Source organism: Macaca fascicularis, chromosome X (assembly GCF_037993035.2).
Source record: "Macaca fascicularis isolate 582-1 chromosome X, T2T-MFA8v1.1".
Taxonomy (NCBI): Eukaryota; Metazoa; Chordata; class Mammalia; order Primates; family Cercopithecidae; genus Macaca; species Macaca fascicularis.
The window spans coordinates 20,485,113-20,506,159 of NC_088395.1; the positions used below are offsets into that span (position 1 = coordinate 20,485,113).

At 37.0% G+C, this 21,047-nt stretch overlaps 1 long non-coding RNA gene across 2 annotated transcripts in view; it reads left to right on the forward strand.

Annotated features, from left to right (window-relative positions):
- LOC123571163 (uncharacterized) overlaps positions 1 to 21,047 on the forward strand; it is a 210,709-nt gene that overhangs the window by 52,522 nt on the left and 137,140 nt on the right. For both annotated transcript variants that reach the window (XR_010584168.2, XR_012429801.1), the window contains exon 2: positions 625 to 772. This is a non-coding gene — a long non-coding RNA (uncharacterized lncRNA). The remainder of the gene's footprint in view (positions 1 to 624; positions 773 to 21,047) is intronic.

Sequence of the window (21,047 nt, forward strand, 5' to 3'; positions counted from 1 at the left end):
GTACTTAGTTTTTGTGTTTTAGGGTTGAGAAATTCCTATTTACTCTCTTCTCTCAGTCTGCAGAACATTTGCCTACTCTGTCTGGGTTTAAGTTGCACCTTACTTAGATAAGAAACCACAGACTCCACAGTGTGAGACTTACCTCTGCCCCAACTGTGCTCTGTTCTGCTTTGGAACATGATGTTCCTAATCAGAGTCCCTAAAACAGAAACATCCTTTCAAATACCTGCTTTTATTTAAAATGGTGTTAGCATAGTTATCTTGAATTGTGTTTTTTATAATCAGTTAATTGTTTTTATTTGATCGAGATTCTAATACAATCCATACATGCTTCCTTTTTAAAGTGATGACATTTATTTAAGGTAAGGGTTTAATAGAATCAAATTATTATAAAACCTCATGTTTTAATCGAGGATGCTCTGCTTTTCTTGTCTGGACAGGCCCTTGATCTAGCACTTATGCCATCTCTGGTGGAGAGGAAGGATAGATGCCCTCCTGACCTCATGCTTACTGTTGAGAGACTATGAGGCAGGTCCTTAGGGCAGGTGAGCTTAGATATCTATGAAAAATAGTGACTTCAACTAAACTAGAGATCTATCTTTTTTTTTTTTTTTACTTTTGCAGGCCAGAGGGAGGAATATGAAGAATGAGACTGCTAAGTCCTAACCACTCGACCACCAGGAAACTAGAACTGAGAAGAATGAACGCAGAAATCTCAATGGTTCCAGGAAGGGTCAGATGGACTGAGGATGCTTTGTGTGATTTAGACAAGGTACCATGTAGAAATAGATACTGAAAATTCCTAATAGAAAAAAGTGAAAAATTATTGAGGCCAGAGTTTTTGAAACAAAACCCAGATCAGAGTTGGCCAGAGTCCTGGCTTTCTGCTCCCCTGTAACTTCAAGGGATCTAGTTGGCACTCATGGGGTCTCCATGAGCCTGGGGAACTTTGTGGGATTGTACGTTATCACATGCATACAGAATGTCTAAAGTTTACGGAAAGTTCCTTGTTCCAATTACTATTGTCATACAATATACCATCCCAAATCAGTGGTATAAATAACAACCATTTTATTAAGCTCACAAATTCTGGGAGTCAGAAATTGAGGCAAGGTACAGTGATGATGGTTTGTCTCTGACCCATGATGTGTAAGCTCTCAGCTGAGAGGACTCAGATGGTTGTGGGTGACTTGAATGACTAGGGGCAGAAACCATTTGGAGGCTTCTTTTCTCACATGTCTGGAGTATGAAGTGGAACAACTCAATGGCTGTTGACCTGAGGATCTATGTGTGGCCTCTCCATGTGGCTGGGTGAGGGGCCAAGGAGTCTCTGGAAGATGTAAATGCTCCAAGAGAGTCCAGGCAAGCTGCAGAGCCCTTGTGAACTAGCCTTTGAAATCTCACAGCATCACCTTCACTTTTCCCTTGTGGTCAAAGAATATAGAAGCCTTCCTGGATTCAAGGAGCAGAGTCATAAAGCAGCCACCTCTTGATGGGAGGAATGGTAAAAAAAATTTTGAGGCCAAGAAGCAAGCAAGCAAGCAAACAGATTCCTAGTCCCTAAACTTGGAACCTTGACTTTACATTTTCTAGCTGTGTGACCTTGAGCAAAAGACTCAACTTCTCTGTTGTCTACTTTTCTCATCTACCAAATAGTAGGTACCCATTTCATGGGGTTTGGATGACAACTAAGTGAGATAAACTTACACTGAAGCATCTAGCACATTGCCTGGAACATAACTGTTCAATACCACTTGAGCCTAAATCTGAAGAATGTTTGGCAGAATACCAAGTCTAAAGTTAGGCTTATTTTCTCAGGTTCAGAAGCAAGGATTAAGTTGAAAAAGGAATTGTGCTTTTGACAAATGTAAAGACCTACTACATGCCAGGCACGTCCTCCTAGTCAGGTAGAAATAGATACTGACAGTTCTAAGCCAGAAGCAGTTCTAATTCAAGAGTTAGACTTGCATCCAAAACTACCAGAGAGGGCATTTCAGATGATTATGGACACAAATATTACCTAAGCATCTTATCATTTCTTTGACCATAAATTCTTTCCAGAACTGAGCTTTAGAAAATCTCTCTGTACATGCTCAAGCTCTTCTCTGTGCTGGTTTTACAGATATTTTATTTGTCTATTCTTACATCTATTAAGCTTCTTGTATCCTTAAATATTGAATTGATTCAGCTGGATTTCCTGGAAAAAGAGTGAATGCTCTGTCCTTGGATGAAGTCCTCATTAGGAGATGTTCTTTTCTGAGAAAATCATTGTGGTTCCTGGGTACTGTGCCATTTAGTTGACTTGGTGCAACACTTTTAATTAATCAGTGAGAGGGATGACATGAGCCTTCTGAGGAGGCTTTCAGGAGTGTCTGATAAGACAGACAGCAGTTCTTGATGAAATATCACACACATCTTGCCCTGTGAGGAGCAGTGATCATGGGTACACAGTGAAAATTACTGACAGCAAGAGCTACAGTGGATAACAGAGAATTCTCACAATCCAACAAGTGATCTTGCTGATGAAAATAAAGGTGGATTAAGAGCTGCAAACTGACCTTTTGTTCACGGAGCAGTTGGGTTCTTCTCATTTTATGGGTTCATCATGCCATGTTGTGGATAATATCTTTCTAGCAAAGTTCATTTAAATATGTGGAAAAGGAAAGCTTAGTAATAGAATATGAAAGTATTGTGATCATTAGATTTGAAAGTAGTTCTTAAAATGTAATTTATTGTGACCAAATGTAGCTGATTCTTTTTGTGTCCCAAAGCATATTCCCTCTACCTTTATGCGACTTCAGCCATAGCTGTGGTGGCCATTTCCTGTGCATGCTGAGGGATTCTCCCCAGTGCCTGCTGCATCTTGTTCAGCTCTCACATAGAACAGCCTGGGATATGGCAAGGAGTGGGGTATAGGAGTCAAAACCTCTGGATGCAACTCTGAAACAAAGGAGGACAGGAATGGGTCCATAATGGCTTCCTCTCCTATGGAGGAATCATTCTGAGGTACATTTTACATCATTTCCAGTGTGCTCCCAGCAGGATTAGTCTCCAGCTGCCCACAGGATTAATCATTTCAAGAACATACCCTTCCTTAACTTTCTTCCTTGTCTGCCTTACTCTCCCTGCTCCTTCACTCCTGATCCCTGAGCTCACCTCCCCAGTGAGATACCTGGAACCTCCAAATTAAAATATCAAATATCCTGGCTTAGTTGGACCTGAAATTCAGATATGCCCAGAGGAGGAAGGGGGTCTCTCATTCCAACTTTAATATATATTGCCTTGCACTGATTGTCATAGGAGCCAAGGCCATATATGAACAAGGGACTCAAGTAGTGTCCTCAAAGTGGAATGGACTGGGTTAGGGAATAGGGCTTCTGAGAGAGACAGAGAGACTTCACCTAAAAGGAAGAAGGAGCCTGCTGTGATTGATTCATTTATTCAACGGATATTTATTGAGAACCTTCTATGTTTCAAGTACAGTTCTATATGCTGGAAATGCATCAGTGAATTAAAGCAACAGAAATCCTTGCACTCATAAAGTTCGTATTCTAGTGGATGAAGACTGGCAATTAAAATAATAAAAAGTAAATTTTAATAAACATGGGAGTAAAGATATCTCTTTGATATGCTGATTTCCTTTCTTTCGGGTATATACCCAGCAGTGAGATTGCTGGACCATATGGTAGCTCTATTTTTAGTTTTTTGAGGAACTTCCCAAACTGCTCTCCATAGTTGCTGTACTAATTTACATTCCCATCAACAGTGTATAAGGGTTCCCTTTTCTCCACATTCTTGACATCATTCATAGTAGCCAAGGTTTGGAAGCAACCTAAGTACACATTGACAGATGAATGCATAAAGAAAATATGGTACATATATACAAGGGAGTACCATTCAGCCATAAAAAGGAATGATATCCAGCCATTTGCAACAAAAAGAATGATATCCAGCCATTTGCAACAACATGGATGGAACTGGAGGCCATTATGTTAAATGAAATAAGTCAGACACAGAAAGATAAACATAGCATATTCTCACTTATTTGTGGATGCTAAAAATTAAAACAATTGAACTCATGATGATAGAGCATAGAAGGATGCTTACCACAGGCTTGGAAGTGTTGGAGGGGCAGGGAAGAAGTGGGCTGCAAAGTATAGTTAGAATAAATAATATATAATATTTGATAGCACAACTAGGTGACTAAAGTCAACAAATAATTTATTGTGTATTTAAAAGTAATTAAAGAGTATAATTGGATTGTTTGTAACACAAAGGATAAATACTTGAGGGGATGGAGACCCCATTTACTCTGGTGTGATTATTATGCATTGCATGCCTATATCGAAACATCTCATATAACCCAGAAATATAGACACATACTATATACCCACAAAATTTAAAAATAAAAAATTAAAGTAAATTTTAGATTATTTTAGAAGAGGTTAAGGGCTAGAATAGAATAATATAAGGGGGATTAGCAGTACAGGCAAAAAGGGGGATGGTGTTAACTTATGAATGAGGTGGCATGTTAGTCTGCTCAGGCTGCCATAACAAAATCTCACAGAGTGGGTGCCTTGAACAACAGACTTTTATATTCTCACAGGTCTGTAGGCTAGAAAGCTATGATCAAAGTGCCAGCAAACTCAGTTTCTGATGAGGGCTCTCTTCCTGGCTTGTAGATGGCCACCTTCTTGCTGTGTCCCTGTGAAAAAGCTCTGGTGTCTCCTCCTCTTCTTATAAGAGCACTAGCCCTATTGGATTTAGTTCTCACTCTTATTACTTCATTTAACTTTTATTACCTCCTTAGAGGCCCTATCTCCACATACAGTCACATTGGGGATCAGGGCTTCAACATCTGAATTTTGAGGGGACACGATTTAGTACATAACAGATGGTTTGAGTAGGTATCCTTTACAAGGTGACATTTCAGCAAAAACATGAAGTAAGCAAGTTATCCATATGGCTATATGAAGGAAGAGAATTCCAGGAAGAGGGAATGGCCAGTACAACTGTCCTGGAGGGAAACTGGTCTATCCTGGCCAAAGTGTTCAAGAAATAGTAAAGATATCAGTGCTGAAGTGAAGGCAGCCAAGGGAGTTGTAGGAGATGAGATTGGACAGGTAAAGTTGGCCCATGTCCTGTACAGCCTTCTAGGGCATTGTAAGAATTTTTTGCCTTCTGGAGTGGAAGACCTGGAAAGCCAAACCCAGCAACAATGTCTAATGGGTGGATGAGGAGCAGTGATTTTAGGAATAGGTGGCACGGTGACCTACCTGACAGTGTCCTGATCCAAGCACCCTTGTGGCCTGATGTTGAATGGATGAAGTATATGCTAGGAAAAATAAAACATGATTACTGGTCAAAACAAAAATGAAAACAAAACAGTCATTAAACTATGTAATTAGTTGAGATCCCAGCAACCTCTTTGTGGGTGTCATGTAATAAGGACTGGAAGTGCCAGCAGAAAACTGCAGCCATCACTGAGACTGCTCAGTATGGGTGGAGCCCAGTGTTGACAGATGATCAGCACAGTGAAGGAGAGTCTTGTTGCGGATAGGATCAATAAGATAGACCAGGGGAGAAATATAGGGAGTTGAGAAATACAACCCCATGAGGCCAGATGTGGTGGCCCATACCTATAATCTCAGTACTTTGGGAAGCCAAGGTGGGAGGATAGCTTGAGCCCGGGAGTTCAGGACCAGCAACATAGCAAGACCCTGTCTCTCCAGAAAAAAAAAAAAAAAAAAAAAAAACCAAAAAGAAAATTAACTGGGCTTGGTGGTATACACCTGTAGTCTTAGCTACTCTGGAGGCTGAAGAAGGAGGATGGTTTGAGTCCAGGATATCAAGGCTGCAGTGAGCCATGATCACACCAATGCACTCCAGCCTGGGTGACAGGGCCAGATGCTGTCTCAAAAAGGGAAAGGAAAAAGAAAAAGAAGCACACCCTCACATATATAGAAATTAGAATATGTGAGAAAAGTCACATTTCAAATTAGTGATTATGCTGACACTTGGTTAATAATGAGGCAAAAAATTAATTTGGAGCTCTATTTAAATCCACATAGATTGAATATTTGAAATCAAAAAAGTTGTTGCAGAATCAATATTTGTCTTAGGTTGGGAAGGGCTTTTTAACCATTACCTCACTGGCAGAAATCAGAAGGAAAAGACTGGCTGGGCATGGTGGCTCATGCCTGTAATCCCAGCACTTTGAGAGGCTGAGGTGGGAGGATGGCTTGAGCCCAGCAGTTTGAGACAAGCCTAGGTAACATAGTGAGACCCCATCTCTACAAAAATAAAAAAACTTTAGCCAGGCATGGTAGTGCACACCTGTAGTCCCAGTTACTTGGGAGGCTGAGACAGGAGGATCGCTTGAGCCCAGGAGTTCAAGGCTGCAGTGAGCCATGATCATGTCACTGCACTCCAGCCTAGGTGACAGATTGTCTCAAATAAATAAAAAACTAAATACATGAAATTTAAAAAAGATGGAAATATTTGACCACAAAGATGTTTAGAAGTTCTATATGATAAAAAACACTATATCTGTAAAACTGAAAAAATATATTTATAACATTTATGACAGAGAAAAGATTAATAGTCTCAGCATTTAAAGAGCTATTATAGACCAATACAAAAAGAAAAACTAATAAAAAATGAATTAAGGTTGTGAATAGTAAACTTACTAAGCCTATGAACATTAAAATATGAAACAAATAAATGCAAATTAAAATAATGAGATATATTTTCTCAGAATAGTAAGGATTAAAAAGATTGCAGACACCAAGTCTTGGCTAAGATTTGGAAAAATAGGCACTCTTTCCTATAATACTGGTTGTTTCTGATGAATTATTCTGCTGAGAAATTTTGTAATATATATCATATCTAAGTATATATTATTTAGCTCAAAAATTCTACTTCTAGTCATTTATCCTAATTCAATGATTCAATATATATGTAAAGATGAGTATCAAGAATGTTTAATTTTTGTCATTTATGCAAAATAAATAGAGGGAATAGTATAAATGTCTCATGATAGAGATGCCATAAATTATGGTGTGTCTAAAATAAATATGATACAGCAATTAAGATTAATGATAAAGCTGTATATTTATTAATATGAAAGTTTTCTTTCTTCTTATCATGGTGACTAGTAGACATCACTCACAAATCTCTGAGTAAGTACTCTGTAATCTCATATGCTTGTGTGTATATACCAGCATAATAAAGTAAAAAAATGATAAGTTACCTCTGGGCAGTGTTATTATGTGTGATTTTTAAAAAGTTCTCTTTTTGCTTATCTGTATTAGTTATTTAATTGATAATGAAGTTGTATAAATTGAATAATAAATATTTTTTAAAATTAAAATTTAGGTTATGTATTTAAATTGCTAAGTTCTTGAATATCTGATATTGAAAGGTGTCTGGTGTTTTTCAAGTTAAAGTTTTTCAAGCATGGCTAATTTAATTTTTAAAACAGTATTTATGTCAAGGAAGTGTTGTATTTTACATAAATTTATTATTTCCTTTGGCTTTCAATTTCACCTCTATCTTATTATTATGACAAATATATATTCTTATCTCTGACATTTGACATTTTAATAATACTGAAATGACCAAGAGAAACAATTAGAACAGAGGCCAGGTGCTGAGACCAGCTTGGTCGGGGAGACCCTAACCCAGTGGCGCTAGAGGAATTAAAGACACACACAAAGAAATATAGAGGTGTGAAGTGGGGAATCAGGGGTCTCACAGCCTTCAGAGCTGAGAGCCCCAAACAGAGATTTGCCCACATATTTATTAACAGCAAACCAGTCATTAGCAATGTTTCCATAGATATTAAATTAACTTAAAGTATCCCTTATGGGTAATGAAGGGATGGGCCGAATTAATTGCAGCAGGAACACGCCCTTAAGACACAGATCGCTCATGCTTTTATTTGTGGCTTACGAATGCCTTTAAGTGGTTTTCCACCCTGGGTGGGCCAGGTTTTCCTTGCCCTCATTCCCATAAACCCACAACCTTCCAGCTTGGGCGTTAGGGCCATTATGGACATGTTACAGTGCTGCAGAGATTTTGTTTATGGCCAGTTTTGGGGCCAGTTTATGGCAGGATTCTGGGAGGCTTGCTCCCAATAGCCAGGATTATACTTCTACAGAGGCTGATTGAGATAGAGTCATCTGTGGGACCATGGGTTTTTTTGTTTGTTTGTTTGTTTGTTTTTTGGTAACAGCTTTATTGAGATATAGAAGGAATTCACATGCTGTACTACTCAGCTACTGCAAGTATACAATTCAATGGTTTTTAGTATATCCACAGAATTGTAAAATTATTACCACACTCAATTTTAGAACATTTTAATTGCTCCGGATGCAATCCCCAAACCCTTAGCAGCCAACCCTCATTACCCTTCATGTTTTCCAGCTTAGGCAACTACTCTATAGATTTGTCTATTCTGGACATTTCATGTAAATGAAACCATAAAATATGTGGTCTTTTTGTGACTAGCTTCTTTCATTTAGCATAATGTTTTCAAAGTTCATCCATGTTGTAGCATGTATCAATATTGCATTCCTTTTTATTGCTAAGTAATATTGCATAATATGAACACTTTACATTTTATCAGTTTATGAACCTTTGGTTTGTTTGCACTTTTTGACAATTACAATAATTCTGTCATGAAAATTTGTGTACAAGTTTTTGTGTTGAATGTAGGTTGTTTTGATTACTAATTCAATCTCTTTATTGTTACATATTTATTTAGATTATTTCTTTTTGAGTCATTTTTGGAAGTTTGTGTTTTCTAGGATTTTGTCTATTTTATGTAAGTTATCTAATTTATTGGAAACCATGGTCTTTTGAAAAATATTTGGAGTGTAAAGGGAAGAACAGGAGAATAGTGGAAGATCGTGTAGTAGCCCTGAGATCCTTCTTGTAATCTCTTAAATCTTTAATGAAGTGACTGAACTCACAAAATCTTTAGTGTGACTTGTTTTTTTGTTTGTTTGTTTGTTTGGTGTATAGCAATAATAACAACCAAAAGAAGAAACAGTAGCAACAACAACCAAAACAGGGCAACAGGGCTCAAAGTAATTTTAGATTGGGCTGAATTAATTAATGAGACTGCCCTTGCCATATATTCTGAATTCAAGCAGCCAGTTCTGTTTGTTTCGTTTGACTAAAACTTGTACTTAATGGCGGCCTATGTGAAATAAAGTTGTGATGCCAGAAATATCAATGATGTAAAAGAGGGAATTCAAAGGCTTAGGATGATAAAAATATTGGAGTGTATTTATCATGTGCAACTGGCTTACCTAACCTACAGCTATGTCTTCTGAGAGAACTTAAAAGATATTTTCCTTACCGTGGCAATAAAGAATAAATTGGTGAAGGTGGAAGCAGCATCCTGGAAAAGCATAGTATTGATGTTTTCTGTAGGCAAGGGACAAAGATGGGAAATGCAAATATTGAAATGGGGTGGCTGAGGCAGAGGCTGAGTAATAGCACTTAGTCACTAGAAGCCAACGGGTATGGTTATCATAATAGGCAACAAACCCAAATGCTTGTCATACTGGCTTGACCCACAGGGATCTTTGGCAGTAGCTAATTGATTATAGTTTCTCTAGAGCTGAAATAAATGACTAAGCGTGTGATCTAACATCTTCTTTGTCTGGTGAACAGAGACTGAGTCATAATGTTAGAGAATATGGGATCCTCTTCCAATTCCCAGCGTGAGTCAATAACAGATCTAGAGCCCCTTCAATAAAAAAGATGCTGGGCACTCTCGTGGGACTGTAAACTTGACACCTGACCTTTTTCCAAGGGGTCTGGAGCTATTTAATTAGGTAGCTTCACTAGGAAAAAGTAAAATGCATTGAGTTAATAATAATTCTTGGAAACCCAGAATACCAATGTGGTCTGCCTATCAGTGTCGGGGCTAACAGTCATTAGATGATAAATGAAGTTTTGGCCTAAGTTCATCTCACTGTGGCTCTGGGAGTTTTGTAAGCCCATCTGTCTGCTAGGCCTGCCAACAAAATATCACAGTTTGGGTAATTTAAACAACAGAAATTTATTTTCACACAGTTCTGGCGGCTGGAAGTCCAAGATCAAGGTGCCAGCAGGGTTGATTTCTCTTGAGGTCTCTCTTCTTAGCTTGTGAATGGCTGTGTTCTCTATGTGTTCTCACACATACCTTTTCTCTCTCTGCATGTGCCCCTGGTATCTCTCCCTCTTCTTATAAGGACACCATTCCAATTGAATTAGGGCCCCACAATAATGACCCTGTTTAACCTTAAATATCTCCTTAAAGTCCCTATCTCCAAATACAGTCACATTGGGAGTTAAAGCTTTGTCATCTGAATTTTAGGAGATGCAGTTCAGTCCATAATACCATCTTATTATTTCCACAGTTCCTGAGCAGATAGGTGCAAGTGAAATACTGAACAACTTTCAAAATTCTCCCTTAACCTATGAAATGAGGACACATCCTAACTTTAACAAACTATTTAATCAAAATCAAACCCCTGGGGTAACTAGATATGAGTGCTGTCCACAAAGACTTGATAGATTCAGGGGTGGTCAATCTACTCCTCTTGAGGACATAGTTGTGGTTGGGTACGCCAGTTATACATGATAAATCCACTCCAACTTTCCCATTTCACTGAGTCTTTGAATTCCTGTTATTATACTTTCTCCAATTAATTTACCTATACAAAGGCCTACGGTTGGGTTGGTGTGGTCCTAGGTCTCTCTTGAAATATGTGTTATTATGAGATCACAGAGAAAAGAAATGGATGACATGACACTCTCCATTTATTAGTATTGCTAAGGTGGGTAGAAACTGTTGGTATTTCTAGGGACTTTCATTCCACACAGAGTATTAAGCCCAGTGATTATGTATAGCCCCAAGGCCTTAAGAACTATGTTTGGCAGGTTGCTATGAACTGTCTATGATCCATGTCTTAATAACCCTGAGGTAGCCATTGGCCCACATTTTTTTTTCTGCCTATTCCTGTGCTGGAGTTTCCAGCATTGGTTTAAGAAGTTTTTTTTTTTTTTTTTTTTAAACATTTCTTTATCCACCAACTAGAGCTCAAACTGAATTCATATGGGCCAAGGGGCCAATCCACCTCTGAGATGTTGAATTTGTTCAGATGAGTGAAACTTGTCTCTGAGATACCTCTTGATTAGATGGCAGTTGCTTGGTATATCTGCACTTTTCCCATTTTTTTTTTTTTTTTTTGAATCGATGTACCACAATCTGTAAACAAATGGTAGGGACAATTTAAGTTGGTCACTTTTTGGAGCCTTATCTGTTATGGGCTCATGGTTTCAAGAGCCTTTCAATAAGACCACCTCAACATTTAACACAGTGATTTGTACACAGCGGGTGATCAGTAAATGTTTGTTAGTTCGTTATCTATTTTAAAAATTATTATTATTTTTTTGGGGGATGGAATCTCACTCTGTCACCCAGGCTGGAGTACAGTGGTGTGATCTTGGCTTACTGCAACCTCTGCCTCCTGGGTTCAAGTGATTCTCCTGCCTCAGTCTCCCGAGTAGCTGGGATTACAGGCGTGAGCCAACACACCCAGCTAATTTTTGTATTTTTAGTAGAGACGGGGTTTCACCATGTTGGTCAGGCTGGTCTTGAACTCCTGACCTCAAGTGATCCACCAGCCTCAGACTCCCAAAGTGCTGGGATTACAGGCACGAACCACTGTGCCCCTCTACCATTATCACTTTAAAATAGGACCATGTTAAAATCTTCTCAGACAACTCCAAACTTGTCCCAGTTTCAAAGTAATATATGCTCTTTTTAATATAAGGAGTGCATTCTTATCATTGAAAACTTAAGAAATAAAAGGAACCTAAGGAAAAAAATAACAATAACTCATATAACACACTGAGAGATAATTACTATTAAGTTTAAGTTTTTGGTATATATTTCATTTTAATCTTTGCTACCATCCTCCCCCAATCACAAACCCTCACAGATTATAAAGTATATTTAGGTCTGTACCCATGAATTCTGACAACAGGAAACAAGTTCCATGAAATAATAGTTCATCACATAAATACACTTTAATTTTTTTAAACGTAGTATTCTATTGTTGAACATACAGACATTTGCCATGAATTAAACAAAATTTAGATAAAAAATCTTTGGACATAAATCTTGTCCACATTTTTAATATTTTCTATGGGATAAAACTGTAGAAGGAGAATTATCTAGTCAGTGTATATAAATATGTTTAAGATCTGGATTAATATTGCAACATCATTTTCCAGAGAATTTTTACCACTTGCACTCCCAGCAATATGGAATTTCCCTAACTGTTCCTTAATTAGTAACTAGTTTCTTCTTTTTTCCTTTAATTCTTTGGTAAAATGAAAATTTCTTACATCAGTTATCTACTGTTGCATAACAAACCACTCCAAAACTTAGTAAATTAAGACAAAGATAATTTATTATTTCTAATGATTCTATGGGCTGGTAATCTGGGGCTAGGTAGTTTTTCTCCCGGTTTCAGATCATTTATGCATCTGCAGTCCTCTGACAGCTCAACTAGGGCTGAAGGGGCCCAGATGACCTCATTCACATGTCTGTCTGGAAGTTACTTCTGACTGCTAGCTGAGTCATCTTTTTTACCCCCATCATGGTCTCTTATCCTGAAATATATGTGAGACTGAGCTTCTTCACAGTTTCAAGGTTCCAATGATAAGAGTGAAAGATGTACTAACCTCCAGAGTAATTTCCACCACATTCTTTTGGTGAAAGCAAGTCACAAGGCCGTCCCAGCTTCAAGGGGTGGGAAAATAGATGGTACCTCTTCATGAACAGAGATCAATGTCATATTACAAAGGAGTATGGACCCAGAGAGGTGTGATTCATTGGGAGTCATTAGTATTACTCTCTATCACGTTTATCTAAGTTGATTTTATTTTGATTATGAATGAGGTTACTTTTTGGCCATTTGCGTTTTTTCTTTTTGTCTTTTGACTCTTTTTCTATGATGTCTTAAGATTATCTTACCAATTTTTAAGAACTCATTGTATATTATGGATATGAACTTTAGTCTATCATATTTATTACAAATATTTTTCTCAGTCATTTTGTTGATTTACTTTTTAAAAAGAATATAAATGTATTATTACCACTCAACCGTACCCTTTAAAATGATAAAGATGGTACATTTTATATGTATATTTTACCTTAATAAAAATTAAATTAAAAAATTGCTTTTAAACTTCAGAAACCTTTCTTCAATCAAAAATCAGTTGCTTATAAATAGAAGACTAGCTTTTATATGGCTTGACTATTTGTGTTTAATTTTTTAACCTATTAAAAATTTATTTTGGCATATAATATAGTGATAATTTAATGTGATTTTCTTCATAGATGTTCATTTCTATTCTACACTCCTTAAGAAAAAAATCCATCATTTCTCAACTGTCTTCTATGCCTATTCAATCATTTGGTAAATATTTATGCATTCCAGAATTTGTTCCTGTATTATTTTTTCAATTTTATTGCTCTCTTTATAAGAATCTTTTATCAATGTCTCATTGTTTCAATTGAGATTTATAAATAATTTTAATATCTGGCAGAACAAGCACTCTCATTTTTCTTCAATAGTTTTCTTGGTTTGTTTTTTGCCTGTTTATTCTTTCAGATGAACTTCAGAGACATATTATTCAATTAAAATCAATCCCCATGAGATTATGATTGAGATTGCATTACTCCTCATTTGGGAAAATTGGATATATTTACAAGATTAAATCTGCCCAACCAGGAGCATGGTATTCAAATCTTCTTTTAATTCTCTTAATACAGAAATCTGTATCTATACTATATATATATATATATATATATATATATATATATATATATATATTTTCACACACACACACATACATACACACACACACATATTTATGTATGTATCCCAAACATTTATTATTATAAGCTATTTCTATTGTATCTTCATAATATTTCTAGCTGCTTATTACCTAAACTATCGATTTCTTGATAATTACCCTGCACTCACCAACTTTTTTGAATGTGTTTATTAATTCTAATAGTTTTCTTATTGATTTTCTTTCCTTAACTATGTGTGCATCTTAATGTCTGCAAATAATACAAATTATTTCCTTTGCCTGCCAATAGTCAGACTTCTTGTTTTGGTTTAATGTCTTATTTATTGGCCAGAAATTCCAGAACAATGTTAAAAAGAACTTGTCTGTTTTTTAAGCAAGAGCAAAGAAATTTTGTAACCAGAAACTCATTCCAATGTTTCAAATTTCGTGCTGGAATATGTAATATGTTCTGTTTTGCCTATCTCAATGCCTATCCTGTTGCTTATGTCAGTTTACTAAAGTTTTATTATTCCTCTGAGTATATGGCAAATAATATTGATAAATTCTCTGTGAAAAAGCCCTACAGTTGCATGAGAAGAATAATTAAATATTTCCATAATTTCCCCTTCTTTCTTTTTCCTTTTGCTTTTCCTGTTAATCAAAGCCTCTCATATTTGTGATTTTCCTTGAGTCATTTCCAAATTTTCCATGTATCTGTTTAACTATGGAATGTGGAAATAGGCTAATCACTTGGGAAGAGGTTAAATCCTGTGACTAATTGGAAGGATTAGTCCATAGTTCTTACTAGTTACTTACGTGTTTTGTCTGATTTTTAGTGTGCCTTTTGTTATGGAAATTAGGTCCCTGTTAGATATAAAATCACATCTCCTGATTCAACTGAGATTTACTTCCCAGTGGTGACCAGGCACATTACCAAAAGCCCTTCCTGGAACTACCGTCTCCCTTCTACTCCACTTATCTATTACTCCTCACAACAAAACTTCCTGAAAGGTTAGTTTATACTCATTATCTCTGTGTCCTCAGTTCATATTATCTCTTTAACCCATTCCACCATGCCACTGAAACTACTCTTATGGATCCCATACCCTACATTGCTGAACCCAGTTGTCAGTTCTCAGCTCTCATCTTACCCAGGGTTTCAGCAGCATTTGCAAGTGTGGTCATTTTTACCTTCTCAATTGTTTCAAGGGTCCACACACTCTTGTGAGTTTTGTCCTGTCTCTTGGGCTGCTCCCTCTTAGTCTCATTTGTGGGTTCTCTTCAATTTCTTGACTTTTAAAAAAGTCATGGTAAACAAACATAACACAAAATTTGCCATTTTAACAATTTTTCCCTTTTTATTTTATTTTGTCATTTATATTTTTCCATAAGTTATTGGGGTTACAGGTGCTATTTGGTTACGTGAGTAAGTTCTTTAGTGGTGATTTGTAAGATTTTGGTGCACCCATCACCAGAGCAGTACACAGTGCAGCATATTTGTAGTCTTTTATCCCTCTCCCCACTCCCACCCTTCCCTCAAGTCCCCAGAGACCATTGTATCCTTCTTATGCATTTAAGTCCTCATAGCTTAGCCCCCACATATTAGTGAGAACATATGATGTTTGGTTTTCCATTCCTGAGCTATTTCACTTAGAATGATAGTCTCCAATCTCATCCAGGTCACTGCAGATGTTGTTAATTCATTCTTATGGCTGTGTAGTATTCCAGTGTGTGTGTGTGTGTGTATGTGTGTTATATCACAGTTTATCCACTTGTTGATTGATGGGCATTTGGGTTGTTTCCATGATTTTGCAATTGTGAATTGTGCTGCTATAAACGTGTGTGTGCAAGTACCTTTTTTGAATAATGACTTCTTTTCCTCTGGGTAGATACCCAGTAATGTGATTGTTGGATCAAATAGTAGTTCTACTGTTAGTTCTTTAAGGAATCTCTGCACTGTTTTCCATAGCAGCTGTACTAGTTTACACTTCCACCAGCAGTGTAGAAGTATTCCCTGTTTGCCGCATCCACGCCAACATCTACTGTTTTTTTTTTTTTTTTTTTTGATTTTTTGATTATGGCCATTCTCGAAGGAGTAAGGTGGTATCATATTGTGGTTTTGATTTGCATTTCCCTGATCATTAGTGATGTTGAACATTTTTTCAAATGTTTATTGGCCATTTGTATATCTTCTTTTGAGAATTGTCTATTCATGTCCTTATCCCACTTTTCGATGGGATTGTTTGCTTTTTGCTTACTGATTTGTTTGAGTTCATTGTAGATTCTGGATATTAGTCCTTTGTCAGATATATAGATTGTGAAGATTTTCTCCCACTCTGAGGGCTGTCTGTTTTTGCTGACTCTTCCTATTGCCATGCAAAAGCTCTTTAGTTTAATTAGGTCCCAGGTATTTATCTTGCTTTTATTGCATTTGCTTTTGGGTTCTTGGTCATGAAATCCTTGCCTAAGCCAATGTCTAGAAGGGTTTTTCCAATGTTATCTTCTAGAGTTTTTATAGTTTCAGGTCTTAGGTTTAAGTCCTTATTCCATGTTGAGTTAATTTTTTGTATAATGTGAGAGACGAGGATCCAGTTTCATTCTCCTACATGTCGCTAGCCAATTATCCCAGCACCATTTGTTGAAAAGGGTGTCTTTCCCCACTTTATGTTTTTGTTTGCTTTGTCAAAGATCAGTTGGCTGTAAGTGTTTGGGTTTACCTCTGGGTTCTCTATTCTGTTCCAATGGTCTATGTGCCTATTTTTATACCAGTGCCATGCTGTTTTGGTGACTATGGCCTTATAGTATAGTTTGAAATCAGGTAGTATGATGCATCCAGATTTGTTCTTTTTGTTTAGTCTTGCTTTGGCTATGCAGGTTCTTTTTTGGTTCCCTGTTAATTTTAGAATTGTTTTTTTCTTTTTCTAATTCTGTGAAGAATGATGGTGGTATCTTGATGTTGATTGCATTGAATTTGTAGATTGCTTTTGGCAGTATGGTCATTTTCACAATATTGATTCCACAATATTGATTCCACAATATTGATTTCCACAATATTGATTCCATGAGCATGGGATGTGTTTCCATTTGTTTGTGTCATCTATGATTTCTTCTTTCAGCAGTGTTTTGTGGTTTTCCTTGTAGAGGTCTTTCACATCCTTGGTTAGGTATATTCCTAAGTATTTTGTGTTTCTTTTTTGCAGCTATTGTAAACGTGGTTGAGTCACTGATTTGATTCTCCACTTGGTTGCTGTTGGTGTATAGAAGAGATACTGATTTTTATACATTAATATCATATCCAGAAACTTTGCTGAATTCTTTTTATCAATTCTAGGAGCTTTCTGGAGGAGTCATTAGGGTTTTCAAGGTAAATGATCATATTGTCAGCAAAGAGTGACAGTTTGACTTCCTCTTTACCGATTTGGATGCTCTTTATTTCTCTCTTGTCTGATTGCTCTGGCTGGGACTTCCAGTACTATGTTGAAGAGGAGTGGTGAGGGTGGACATCCTTGTCTTTTTCCATTTCTGAGAGTGAATGCTTTCAACTTTTCCTCATTCAGCATTGTATTGGCTGTGGGTTTGTCATAGATGACTTTTATTACATTAAGGTATGTGCCTTGTATGCCAATTTTGCTGAGAGTTTTAATCATAAACCGATGCTGGGTTTTGTTGAATGCTTTTTCTGCATCTATTGAGATGATCATGTGATTTTTGTTTTTAATTCTGTTTACGTGGTGTGTCACATTAATTGACTTGTGTATGTTAAACCATCCCTGCATCCCTGGTATGAAACCCACTTGATTATGGTGGTTTATCTTTTTGATATGTTGTTGGATTTGGTTAGCTAGTATTTTGTTAAGGATTTTAGCATGTATGTTCATCAAAAATATTGGTCTGTAGTTTTCTTTTTTTGTAGTGTCCTTTCCTGGTTTTGGTATTAGGGTGATGTTGACTTCATAGAATGAATTAGGGAGGGTTCCTTCTTTATCTTGTGGAATAGTGTCAAAAGGATCAATAGTGTCAAAATTGGTACCAATTCTTCTTTGAATATCTGGTAGAATTCTGCTTTGAGTATGTCTAGTCCTGGACTTTTTTGTTATTGTTGTTGGTAATCTTTTAATTACCATTGCAATCTTGCTGGTTGTTATTGGTCTGTTCATGGTATCTAATACTTCCTGATTTAACTAGGAGGGTTGTATTTTTCCAAGAATTTATCCATCTTTTCTAGGTTTTCTAGTTTATGCGCATAAAGGTGTTCATAGTAGCCTTGAATGATCTTTCGTATTTCAGTGGTGTCAGTTGTAATATCTCCTGTTTCATTTCTTAGCGAGGTTTTTTGGATTTTCTCTCTCCTTTTCTTGGTTAATCTTGCTAATGGTCTATCAGTTTTATTTATCTTTTCAAACAACCAGCTTTTTGTTTCATTTATCTTTCATATTTTTTTCAATTTCCTTTAGTTCTGCTCTGATCTTGGTTATTTCCTTTCTTCTGCTGGGTTTGGGTTTTGTTTGTTCTTGTTTGTCTAGTTTCTTGAGGTGTGATCTTAGAATGTCAGTTTGTGCTCTTTCAATCTTTTCAACGTAGGCAACTAGTTAGGACTATGGACTTACCTCTTAGCACTGCCTTTGCTGTATCCCACAGGTTAGGCAGATTGTGTCATTATTGTCATTCAGTTTGAAGATGGAAATTTTTAAATTTCCATCTTGATTTCGTTTTTGACCCAATGCTCATTTAGGAGCAGGTTATTTAATTTCCATGTATTTGCATGGTTTTGAAGGTTCCTTTTGGAGTTGATTTCCAGCTTTATTTCACTGTGGTTTGAGAGAATGCTTGATATAATTTCAATTTTATTAAATTTATTGAGGCTTGTTTTATGGCCTATCATATGATCTATCTTGGAGAAAGTTCCATGCACTGTTGAAAAGAATGTGTATTCTGTGGTTGTTGGATGAAATGTTCTGTATATATCTGTTATGTCCATTTGTTCCATGGTATAGTTAAATCCATTGTTTCTTTGTTGACTATCTGTCTTGATGATCTGTCTAGTGCTGTCAGTGGAGTATTGAAATTCCACTATTATTGTGTTGCTGTCTATCTTATGTCTTAGGTATATTAGTAATTATTTTACAAATTTGGGAGCTCCAGTGTTAGGTGCATACATGTTTAGGATTGTGCTATTTTCCTGTTGGACAAGGCCTTTTACCATTATATAATGTCCTTCTTTGTCTCTTTTAACTACTGTTGCTTTATAGTTAGTTTTTTACTGATATAATAATAGCTACCCTTGCTCACTTTTGGTGTCCATTTGCATGAAATGCCTTTTTCTACCCACTTTAATTTTATGTGAGTCCTTATGTGTTAGGTGAGTCTCCCGAAGGCAGCAGATAGTTGGTGGGTGAGTTCTTATCCATTCTGCTGTTCTGTATCTTTTAAGTCCAGCATTTAGGCTATTTACATTCAATGTTAGTATTGAAATGTGAGGTACCGTTGCATTAATCGTGCTCTTTGTTGCCTGTGTACTTTGGTTGTTTTTTGTTTTTGCTTTTTAACTCACATTTTTGTTTTATAGGTCCTGTGTGATTTATGCTTTAAACAGGTTCTTTCTTGATGTGTTTCCAGGATTTGTTTCAAGGTTTAGAGCTCCTTTTAGCAGTTCTTGTAGTGGTGGCTTGGTAATGGCGAATTCTCTCAGCATTTGTTTGTCTGAAAAAGACCATATCTTTCCTTCATATACGATGCTTAGTTTCGCTGGATACAAAATTCTTGACCGATAATTGTTTTGTTTGAGGAGGCTGAAGATAGGGCCTCAATCCCTTCTAGCTTGTAGATTTTCTGCTGAGAAATCTGCTGTTAATCTGATAGGTTTTCCTTATAGGTTATCTGGTGCTTCTGTCTCACAGCTCTTAAGATTCTTTCCTTCATCTTAACTTTGGATAACCTGATGACAATATGCCTAGGTGCAGATACTTTTGTGATGCATTTCCTAGGTGTCGTTTGTGCTTCTTTTATCTGGATGTGTAGGTCTCTAGCAAGGCTGGGGAAGTTTTCCTTGATTATTCCCACAAATGTTTTCCAAGATTTTAGAATTCTATTCTTCCTCAGGAACACTATTATTCTTAGGTTTGGCCATTTAAGACTTCTTGGAGGCTTTGTTCATATTTTCTTAGTTTTTTCTTTGTCTTTGTTGGATTGGGTTAATTCAAAGACCTTGCCTTCGAGCTCTGAATTTCTTTCTTCTACTTGTTCAATTCTGTTGCTGAGACTTTCCAGAGCATTTCACATTTCTAAAAGTGTGCCCACAATTTCCTGAATTTTTTATTGTTTTCTTTTTTTCTCTAAGCTATCTATTTCCTTGAATATTTCTCCCTTCACTTCTTGTATCATTTTTTGGATTTCTTTGCACTGGGCTTCACCTTTCTCTGGTCCCTCCCTGATTAGTTTAATAACTAATTTCCTGAATTATTTTTCAAGTAGATCATGGATTTCTTCTTGGTTTGGATTGATTGCTGGTGAACTAGTATGATTTTTGGGGGGTGTTGAAGAACTTTGTTTTGTTATATTACCAGGGTTGGTTTTCTTGTTCCTTTTCATTTGTGTAGCCTCTGTCAGAGGGAAAGTCTAGGGCTGAAGGCTTTTGTTCAGATTCTTTTGTCCCATAGCGTGTTCCCTTGATGTAGTACTCTCCCACTTTTCCTCTGGATGTGGCTTCCTGTAAGCCGAACTGCAGTGATTGTTGTCTCTCTTCTGGGTCCAGCCACCTAGCAAGTCTACTCAGATCTGGTGTGGTACTAGGGGTTGTCTGCACAGAGTCCTGTGATGTGAACCATCTATGCATCTCTCAGCACCTGTTCCAGAGGAGGTGGCGGGAGGGGGTGTGCAATGGACTCTGTGAGGGTTCTTAGCTTTGGTGGTTTAATGCTCTATTTTCTTGTTGATTTGCCTCCTGCCAGGAGGTGGTGCTTTTCAGAAAGCATCAGTTGGGACTGGCAGTGAGTGGGGCCCTAGAACTCCCAAGATTATGTGCCTTTTGTCTTCTGCTACCAGGGTGGGTAGGGAAAGACCATCAGGTGGGGGGCAGGGCTAGGCATGTCTGAGCTCAGATTCTCCTTAGGCAGGTCTTGCTGCGGCTGCTGTGGGGGATGAGGTTGAGATTCCCAGGTCACTGGAGTTGTGTACCTAGGAGG